We start from the raw sequence: 12032 nt of genomic DNA on the forward strand, positions 1-12032 counted from the left end.
ATCATACAGAAACAGATAATTAGAATGTGCTTTAATTTATTCAACATTAAAAATAAGTGTATCATACAGAGAAGATAAAAGGAAGCTTATCTAGTCCTTACTATGTACAACATAAATTGTTTTCTTTTAATGTCTTCTAATATTACAAGCAAAATTTCTTACTAAATTTATCTAATTGTTTCTAATAAATTGAGACAATTTGTTGAAACACAGTACATATACAAACCTGGTATTTTTATGTCTTAATTATGACAGAATGGACTCAGACAACAAAACTATCATTTTTCAGAAATTAGTTTTTCATCCTTGGATTGATAGTCAAATTAAAATATGAAATATATATATATTATTGAATCAAATCACTGTGTATATCTACTTGCATAAGCTTTTTGAATGTTAAAATTCAAACCGAGTGACTCAGAATGGGAGCTAAATGTGCTTTGAGTAGATTCCATTATTGAAAGCATTATTATCATACACAGTGCTTGCCCATTTAATAATGAAGGAAAACTAAATGGCAGGCTGCAGTGGAGGGTGGCCACAGCTTTAATGACTGTGTGTGAGCGCTTTCATAATCCTCTGTGAGAGTAAAAGGCTAAGTACTGAAGGAGAGTGCCGTTGAATTGAACTAGATGTGCATGATGACAAAGTACTAGATCACAATGTTCATACACACCCCCTTTCACTACTTCTTCGTAGTTCATAATGTTTGTCTTATAACTTGGGAATCTTCCACAGAGCACATACTCAACTGTCATTTTATACTTAGTAAACCTATAACCTGTTTTACTTTTTCCATCACATATATAACCATGGTTACGTAGACACATAGGCCTGGTAAATACAGGTATCCTATATTATTGCAATGCCTTTAATTATATAGTTATATATCATATATATGTATAGAAATATACTTTTGTAATCTTCTTCCCTCATATGAACATAATGATATTTGGATGGCAGGAATACTGTTTACAATTACTATTTATTTTTTAAAGTATGTTTCATAATGCTGCATTCAAATTTAAATTTATGTTCTCATAATGAATAAAATATTAAAAATATTCAAGTTTCTAAGAGAAATTAATTTTATACTTTTGTAGATATAGGTTTCTGGCAATTATGGTGCTTTGTCTTCAATAAACAATTTGTTAATACAATAAATGACACTGGCAAACAGCATGAATATAATACGTTAGCAAATAATATAATATTCTAATATATTAATGGAAAATATACCTTTAGGTTTCCTAACTATACTTATACACCAGACAGAGTCAGAGAACAGAAGCATATTTCATATTTTTTTTTAATGTAGGTGATAATTGTTGACAGAAGCTTCTGTCCCTCCTGGACCCAGTACCATTTAATTCCAAAGAAACACACAGAGGCTTATATTAATTATAAAATGTTTGACCTATTAGTTCAGACTTACTATTAACTGATCTTGCAACTTTAAATAACATGTAATTATTATCTTTGTTTAGCCACATGGTTTGGAACCTTTTCTCCATGCAACATTCTCATCTTGCTTCCTCTGTGTCTATCTTGTGGCAGACTCCCTGCCTTTCCTCTTCCCAGAATTTTCTTACACCTCCTGCTAGGCTATTGGCCAATCAGAATTTTATAAAAATAATATGAATAACAAATCTTCACAGTGTACAGAAGCATTGTGCTACAGTATTTCCTTTTATTTTTTTTTCTTTTCAAGACAAGAGCTCTGAATCTAATTTACTTTGCTTAGCCTTTTTCTTATTATCCATAACAATTTGTAACCCACACTCTAAACAAAGAGAAGCATCCATAACCCATTTTTGGGGAAAGGTGGAAGTAGTTTTCTAGGTTACTTCCTACTCATTGGAAACATGATAATCTTATGGGGAACAAAAAAAAATCAGGATTATTGTCAAGTCCTGACTGAAATATTACAGTATTCTATGAGACTGGATCATCTCAGACAGCAGTCTTAAGACTATTCTGAATGTAGAACTCCGAGGAAATTACAACAGATATGTTCTAAAATGGTAGATCATTTTGGACATCTGTTCCCATTGGAGAATTTCTAGGGTGTCTTCCTTGATCAAACCTGACTTTTCTTAAACCACATTGAGTCCACAGCCTCTCATTTTCTGTGGAAATATAAGCAAAACCTCTCCTCCAAAGTAACTTATCTTTTGACTTAAATTTTGAAGTCAAGTCATTTTCTAAATATATAGGTTGGATTAATCCATCAACATTTATAATCAAATGTCTTTTAGCAGCTGTTGTTCCTTCCTCAGTGTCAAACAATTCAAAGACAATGCAATAACATATAGTATCCACATTCTCTGTGTATTTTCATGGCTTTTTACCCCTATTTCTTTTACTTCAATTTTTTTTTTTGAGACAAGATTTCTCTGTGTCTCTTTGACTGTCCTGAACTCACTCAGTTGATAAGGCTTACATCAAACTCACAGAGACCTGCCTGTCTCTGTCTTTCAAGTGTTAGGATCAAAGGAGAGTGCTACCATGCCTGATTTCTCTATTTTTTTTTTATTTTAAAGACTTTCTCTAAAATACACTGTAAACCATTTAGAGTGTGTATTTTTTACTGAATCTGTCTTTACTGTATATCTTTTTCTGACCATATGAGTCTTTAATCTGCTCAGGGCTATGGCTAGGGTTATAAACTTCAACTTTGGTGACTGGCTCCATCTCATTTCAAAGCTTTTTGAGAGTCTAGTTTCATGGTGGAGATACTGGAGGAATTAGTTTTATTAGCACAACTCTGTGGAGTTTCTAGGTTCATGCTACCACCAAAAAGCCTGATGCCGGTTGCTCATAAACACCATTTAATGTTTGGTAAAAGAGCCTCTTTAAATAGCTGCAAGATTTTTGGCCACTAATGCTGAGTCAGGAAGTCTCTTTTAAAAGAGCCTCACCTCTGCTCACCACCAGTAAACAGAGTCTACCAGAGAAAAGATGGTTACCAAGATGCTTCAATTGCCTTTTTCCTTGTCTCTCTAGAATTCTTTCCTTTTTTAAAGCTTTTTCAGGTTTTATGTGGAAATTCTTGCTAAACATTTGGACACCATTTATTGACAGAAGTTTCTGTCCTACCTGATCCCACAGTCATTCAGTGCAAAGAAACATGCCGAGGCTTATATTAATTATAAAATAGTTGGCCTATTAGCTCAGGCTTATTGATGACTAGCTCTTACAACTTAAATTATCCCATAATTCTTATCCATGTTTAGCCACATGGTTTTGTACCATTTCTCATTGTAACATTCTCATCTTGTTCCTCTGCATCTGGCTGATGACAGACTCTCTGCCTTTCCTTTTTCTAGAATTTTCTTATATGTCATCCCACCTATACTTCTTGCCTGGCTACTAGCCAATCAGGGTTTATTAAGCTAATAAGAGTCAAAAATCTTTACAGTGCACAGGAGTATTGCTCCACAGCAGCTAATGAATATCATGCTCATTTCAAAATAGAATAGAGTTGAGAATGGCCCTTTACTTATGAATCTTCAGTCTCTCAAGCACTGGAGTTATTGGTGTTTGCTTCCAATGTCCATCTTATATGATGCTGGGAATTGACCTCAGGGGTGTGAGCATACTATTCAAGCCCTTTCCCAACTTATCTATAACCCCAGAAATACTCAGGGAAGTATTAAGCATGAATAAGTTTTAATCAAAAACTTTACACTTACCATATAATTAAGAAAAAAAAAATTAACAGTTTCTAAGGTAGTCTTTCTTAATAGTTCCCAGAACTTCATGGGATTGACCCAGTTGAGGGACATACTATCTGAAATCAAGGGTGGAATTGTGCCTAAAATGAGAGGTTTTGATTTTTCTTGACAGCTTGGTATTCAGAAATAGATATTTCCAGATGCTGAAATACCCAGGAGACATGGCATCCCAATGGGGTGCCTCCTTTGCTTGTCATTAGTCAAGCAATGGAAGATTGAAGTCTCCCTCACTCAAGTGGAAAGTTGTCATATTCCTATAGTTGTTGCAATGCCAAAGGTTAGAATCAGAGGAAGATACTTTATACTAAAATATTTGTTTTACAAATATTTTCACCTGGGTTATGAATAATATACTTAGGTATTATATGTATGCTCATGATTACAGTTGAAATTTCAAATGGGAAATAAATTTTATTCTTAATAATATATAGTAAAAGGTTTCTATAAAGCAATGTATTAGATAATGAATGTGCATCATCTTCAAATGCACAGTGGTTTCTTAAGAACTTTTCCAGTAGAGAAAGTATTTTATGAAACATTAAAGGCTGGATTGGGGTGATGGCTCAGTTTGTAAAGTGCTTGCCTTGAAAATAAGGACCTGAAATCAATCATCCAGAATCCACACAAAAATAAATAAAAATAACAACAACAAATAAACAAACAAAAATTCTGGGCATAGTGGCATGCTCCTGCCATTAGAGTGCTAGACAGATAGAAATGTACCTCTGGAGTTCTTTAGCTAGACTATATGGCAAAGTCCAGGTCAATGTAATATTTGGCCCCTGCAAACATGATAAATTCTGAAGAATAATCTCTGAGGCTGACCTTTGGCCTCCATGTGAACTTTCACAAACATATGCATCTATACACATGTGAACATATGGCACACACACACACATAGACAGAAGGCACATACATTAAAGCTTGAGTAAAGTGGCAAGAAATTAATTTAGGATACAATATAGCAAAAACTTTATAGGGTTATTGTTGTCTTCTAGAAGCAAAAAAAAAAACACAGGATGTGTGTGTGTGTTGGTGTCTATTTTTGTTTAATGTTTGTTTGTTTTCTTCTTTTGAAATTGGGTGAGTCTAAAAATCACATGAAATTTAAAGGTCAGGTTTAGCCTACTTGTAATAATCAGTCAGCTGTTGCAACTATTTTTGAGGCAGTCTATTTTCATTTTCTCCAGATAGAGTAGATCAGCAGTTGTATTCCAAAGAAACAATTTTATTTACCTCCACTATTAAATTGATTACAGAACCATGGTTGATTCAATCAGTCAGTCTCCAAAATTCTCACCTCACTCTGGATCAATGACCTACCAAAGGCCCATCACTAGATTCCCCAATTCTAACATAACCCTGAACAGGGGATTCATATATCCTGTATTTATTCTTCCTACCATATTCCTTCTTTCTTCTAATTACTATTTTGCAACATTTCCTTAGTCTAGAGGGGTTTTTATATAAACATGATATCGTTTTCATGAGCAGAAGGTCATTATACCACAGCAAATGTCACCGATTCTCAGCCATTTGACTGCTTATGATTCTTAACACTATCAATATCTCTGTATGAAAAAAAAGTTTCCATAATAATCAAGCTATACAGGAACATCAGTCTATGGATATCAGGAATGACTTTTATTACACTATGTAAGTTACCTTTATTCAGGATTATTTTTTTTTTTTTTTGCTTTTTTGAGATAGGGTTTCTCTGTAGCTTTGAAGCCTATCTTGGAACTAGCTCTTGTAGACCAGGCTGGCCTCAAACTCACAGAGATCTGCCTGCTTCTGCCTCCCAAGTGCTGGGACTGAACCACTGCCTGGCTTCATTCAGGCTTTTAACTACTATTTCTGCTGTTATTCCAGATTTTTTTCTAAATATATAAGATATTAGAAAGTGAGAATAATAGGGCAAAATCTTATTACAGTGTCCAGTCAGAAAACCAAGCAAGGTCCTGGGTTGTTATGGCATACCCTTCTGAGTACTGTAAACTGGAGATTTACATTCCCATCTAACAAATTCAGATGCATCAGAACTTTGCCAAAATCATAAAGATCATGTTTCACCATGGTGCTCAGTAAAGAGTATAAACAATGTTCTTCCTGAGTTTAAGGCTTTCTTAAATCTCCTGGAAGTACAGTCCTATCAAATCTGTTGATGAAGGCTTGTCACACTTCAACTCTCTAACGCCAAGTCCTGTCAGTCAAATCTATCCTTCCTTCATTATCATCAGCTATATTATTATCACTGGTAACTGTTCAAGAAATAACCAAGTATTTTATGGATTGCATGAGCCAATCTATCAGGATCCTGATTTCCCATGTATTTGCCAGGTCATGCAATCTTTTATTTCAAGGAGTGATTAGCACTTAAATCACTGAATTCCCTCACTTTCACAAAACTTAGACTGTACCCACCCACCCACTTGTCTCACATCCTCAAGAGCCAGCCTGTGGAAAGTGCTTTCAATCTCTCCTTAAAAGATCTTCACAATTAAAGCAATCCCAGCGCAGAGCATTCTCTCAGAATACAATACTTTGACACATGGGACCATTATAAGATCCTTGTCTACATATAGTGATGGATTTTTCCTTGCTATGAATTAAAGATTGCATTTGAGAAGTAACTTATCTCCCTTCAACCTATACTTCTCCCTTCTCACTATATAATTCTTCCCCTGGGGTATATTTTAGTGTCAAGAGGGGTTATTTTGTAGACTGAATATTTACTCTCTTTTTCTTATGCCTCAATAGATATAACAAAAAGACAGTCAACAACTCCATCTCACATTAATTTTTCCCTCCATTGCTTTCCTAGTGTTTCTACAAAATAAAAAGCTAATGTAGTGGAAGTCATCCTGTGTTATTTTCCTCACTGACATGGAGAGTTTCCTTTTGGGCTCAGTTGCATATATTATCCACCACAGCTGTCAGTGCACCATGGAGGTTTGACATACCATATATAGGGATGGTTGATCATATCAGGATTTATGACACAAGTACTGTATCCTCAGATGGCTCACTCTGCTGCATTTCTTATCACTTATTGAAGGGATCTGTAACCATTATTTTCAGGTCTGTCTTATTTCTATTGGCCTCTGTTCAGGCACTAAACACTCTAATAATTATTTCTAAACAGGGTATTTCTTTTTGATCCAGAGATAAGGTATTATCAATCAATGAAATAACTCCATCCAACTTTAGCTTTCTGAACCAATGATTGTTAAGGTTATCTACAGAAGCAAGAATGTTCAAGCAGCTATATCACCAATAAAAATAAATAAATAATAGATAGATAGACCATCCCAGCACTGCTAACAAGTCATGATATTTGTCACTGCATTACTTTGTGTAAATTGGAGACAGCCACACAACTGAAAAGTATCTTTTACCTTAGCTATTATTTACAGATTTTATAACCTAAGAAGTGACCTTATGATTCTTGTGAATATTTTGCTTCATGATTATTCTGCTCACCCTTCTCCATCCATGAAGGCAGTGTGTTGGGTCACTGAAAATAGGAAGACAGGATTATTTTCTAAATTATTTTCTTAATTAAACCTAGAAATATCATATCATGTATGGGGCATTGTTGCAAGGAGGGGCTACTTGTTGGTCCCGGGTGCCTAGCTACACCTGAAATAACTACACAGAAACTATATTAATTAAATCACTCCCTGGCCCATTATCTCTAGCCTCTTATTGGCTAACTCTCACATCTTGATTTAACCCACTTCTATTAATCTGTATATCACCACGAGATCATGGCTTACCAGGAAAGATTCAGCACGTCTGATTCTGGCGACTCCAGAGCGGTTCTCTCACTCTGCTTTCTTTCTCCCAGAATTCATCTCTGCCTTCTCTGCCTACCTAAGTTCTGCCTGATCAACTAGGCCAAGGCAGTTTCTTTATTCATTATCCAATGAAAGCAACACACAAACAGAAGGAACTTTTACACTAGGGCATAAATTGGAGTCTTCTAATTTAATACCTAATATATCATAGAACAATGTACTCACAAAAAAAAACTAAATGTTTCTGTAGGGGTGAATGTATTTGTTAATTTAGTTCAGCATTGGAGCTCTACCAATGTTTAGGCAAATGTTATTGGCTTTAAAAAAGAGAAGAAGATTACACTTCTAGGTTTGTTTCATGAGTTAGAACTCCTAATCCATGACTGTCACAAGATATACACAAAACTTCCAAACATCTAGAGAGAAGATCTCTTCCCTTGCTTTCTGGATTAGACCATTTCCAAATTACTGGGTTATTTTTATTTATTTGCTTTCTTGTTTCTGTGTTTCATAGTTGTAGCTATGTTCTGTCTATTTTTCCTATGGCTTTCACTTTGAGTTAAGTTATTTCTATTAAGAGGACCTAAGAGAGTTTCCTATCCACAGGCTGCAGGGCTAATCAGAGGAGCATAGTTCCATTTACTACTGAAAGTATCATGACCATGTCCCACAAAGATGGACATACAGAGTGTTGGAGTGTAGTGAAAGGAAGCTGTTCTTAGGTCCCCATCACCCAGCTACGAAATAATTATGCAGAAACCGTATTAATTAAAACAGTTTGGCCCATTAGCTCCAACTTCCTAGCAGCTAACTTACATCTTAATTTAACACATTTCTAGTAATCTGTGCATTATCACGAAGTCATAGCCTGCCAGCAAAGTTTCAGCATCTCCAGTGGTGGCAGCTTCATGGTGGCTCCCTTTCTGCCTTCATTCTTCCAGCATTCAGTCTGGGTTTTTCTCGCCTACCTAAATTATACCCTATCAACATGCCAAGGCAGTTTCTTTATTTATTAATCAATAAAAGCACCACATAGACAGAAGGACCTCCATACCATTGGAGGCTATTGTACAGATCTAGCTTTCTGTTAAGAGTAATTACAACAGATATTTACTAAAATTTATACGTCTTTAGGTATATAACTTGTTCTAAATGATATATATGTATGTATGTATGTATATATATGCAAGGTAAAGATATTTAACATAGCCTATAAAACTATCTGAAATACTTTCTCTGGATGCAGATAATAAATACATATAACAATATAACATTGTTGGATCTATTTGAAAAGAATCTACTACTTGCCTATTTAATAATAACAAATGCAAGCAATAGCACAATATTTAGATTTCTACATTTTTGTCAAAACAGGTTAAGAGTATATCTCAGACCCAGTTCACAGGACATCATTTATAGGGATTCTTTACATTCCTGACCATCATTCATACTGGTTTTTGGTGACATCAGTCTTCTACATTAAAAATTTCATTATTTTAAAGGATTTACATGATTTTCCCACATGTGGCCTTGGCTACAGCTGCCATGTGTGTAGTCAGTTCTGAAATTCTATGAGATTGGATTCATTAGGACAACATCCCAATTCTATCCCCTAGACATGGTGTATCTTATTGAAAACTATTATATCCCTGACCATAGAATGTAATGCAAGTGATTTTATCAATGAATAGGCAGAACAAAAAGAGGAGGGTCTTCCCAGCTCTTCACAGTCCAGAACATGTTTAAGACCTCCAAACCTGTGCCCAGATCTCTGGGTCATTGATACATTTTTCACTACTTGCTATGGTCAACCCACCCTGTGGTTTCTTGGATTTATATAGAAGTAAAAACGAGTGATCTGCTGAAACTCATAGTTTGTCTTTTCTATCACAGTCCACACTTTATTATCTACAAACCTTGTCATTTCTGCCCAAGGCTTTCTTCTGTACCAATGCACTCTCTCCAGGACTTCTGATTTCCATGCAAGGGGATTGTTATGGCAATTCCTCAACAACTTACTGCTTATGTACAGACTTTCATGATAAAAAGGCACAGTTTAGATTAGAACATAAATCTATATGTATTCACAAGCAAAATCTTTATTGCCAGGAATATCACAGGAAGGATATCTCAAAAAAAAAGCATAGAAACATGTGAGTGATGACTGGGTACCTCATATGAGACTAAAAATTCAGACAAGCAGATATATGGGATCCAATGATATGAAAACATTAAACTCTTTACATCCATACATCTGGAAGGCCAATATCAAAAAAGAAGTTCTAACAGATATTTGGCATATATGTGTCTTCATGACAAACAAAAGATTTAAATTTGCCTTCATTTCATTTAGCATTAGAACTTGGGCTATTTTGTGATTACCTTGTGTCATGTAAATGTCTGCAGACAGAGTCCCAGTTACTTCTTTAGGATAAAGACTTTGTAAAATTCAGTTTATCTCAGTAAATCATTTTTATAAAACCTCTTCGCACCTGACAATATTTCTAGACTCTTTGCAGCAGAAAGCATTCTGTTCATTTAAATTGAATGAAAAGATGATTCTTTCATGCATGAATTTAAGCTATATAAAGAACTGGTACTAGCATCATGTTTCAATGTTCATAGATGGAAAAATTTGCTTTGAAAGCATGTGAAAGACTAACATGCTGTCACACCTTCATATTTTATATGCCAAATTTAGACATGACTTGAGTGATAAAATGTTAAGTAAAATAATCAAAATTATTAGGCAGTATCATTTAATCATTTTATATCTTACAGCATGTCATATATGTTAAAGTAACTTAAAATAATTTTTTATAGATGATATAGTTTTCTTTACATCTGTAATTTTGGCATTTTCACCTAATACATTATTTTAACATGTTTTATTCATAAGCAGGCCAGAAACTACTTTTCAGTCTGATGTGTGATAAAATTGCTTGCATTTTTATTGAAATAAACTTTAACAGAAATTTTCCTACACTTATTTCACATTTTATAGTATGTGTCATATGATATATGTCCAGTTATCTGCATCCGAAATATTTAAGAGGCAAAGAAATTATTGATATTGTTGAAAGAAGATAAACATATTTTGAATTTTATGTATAATTCCTGTCACAATCACTTCAGGTGATATGTACTAAATACTTAAGATGCTAGTAAATCTCAATTTGTCAATATTGTCTGTTTTCAAAATGAAATTCTTTGTTACTTATTTGTGGAATTTCTCTAAAATGAAGAATATATGTAACATTAACATTTTCATCAGCATATTGATGTAGAAGAGCAGGGGAAATGGAGAAATTGTGTGAAACAAACAACTATTATTAGAAAAGAAAGCATACAAACTTAGTAAATGTGTTCTGTCTTCATTTCATAGGCAGCTTTGGCCAAGTATGATTTATGATGTAATAAAGATTGTTAGCACAGTCTCTCATTATAGCAACAACCAAACTGAAATGTTATTTTATAACTATTCCTGTGAAAAATACATTCCTTTTAATTCTTTATTCTCCAAGGATTCATATTCACATAGTTAGGGTTGATATTTCAGTCTTTTTTTTCTTTTTTTCTGATTTTATTATGGCATGCTTGATAAATATTACAGTATGTACTTGATGAGAGTTAAGCTATGAAGGTAAGTAATCAGGCAAAAATGCATTTGTGGGTGGCTAGATGAATATTCTAAGAATGTGCTTGTAATACTAGGCTAACATGAACATTCAGCTAATCACTCTCTCTATATATTTTTTTTTATATTTCTATGTTTATGCAGTAAATCTTCACAACCCTTATTTGTAAGAGAATTTTTTTTATAAAACTACAATGGCAGAATTCAAGAATTTACTATTTTTATAAAAAAAGTATATAGATGTTAGGTAAATATATTCATTCTTACATGAGAAATATACAACCAACAATGCAACTAGCTAATCATCAATGTTCCCAAAAATGCAAGACATAAAACCTCATATGGGTAGTGACAACTGGACTGGGGGCATCTCTGGGAAGAGCTAAAAATCTACCATAATGAAAATTCCCAGTAATCTATTAGGGTGACCGTAGCTAAGACTCTAAGCAATGGGGAATATAGAGCTTGAACTGGCCATCTCCTATAACCAGGCAAGATTCCAGTGTAGAGATTGGGATATCAACATAACCATAAACTCTTTGACCTTCAATTTGTACTACCTACAACACATGATGGGGTAAAGATTGCACAGAAATTGTGAGAGTGACCAACAAAAGAAAGGCCTAACTTGAGACCCATATCCTGAGAGGAAACTCATCCCTGGAGGCCAAGACTAAGAGGCTTTAAACCCCAGAGACCTAGGATAGAAACAAACAAAACTGACAAAAAAAAAAAAAAAAAGTCAATGAAACAATTCCTAATAATATTCTACTACTCTCATAGATTGGTGCCTAGACCAATCGTCATCAGAGAGTTCTCACCTAGAAACTGTGGGAACAGATTCAGAGCCTCACAGCC

This window comes from Alexandromys fortis, unplaced genomic scaffold, assembly GCF_014885135.2.
Source record: "Alexandromys fortis isolate MF-2015 unplaced genomic scaffold, M_Fortis_MF-2015_v1.1 scaffold_0, whole genome shotgun sequence".
NCBI lineage: Eukaryota > Metazoa > Chordata > Mammalia > Rodentia > Cricetidae > Alexandromys > Alexandromys fortis.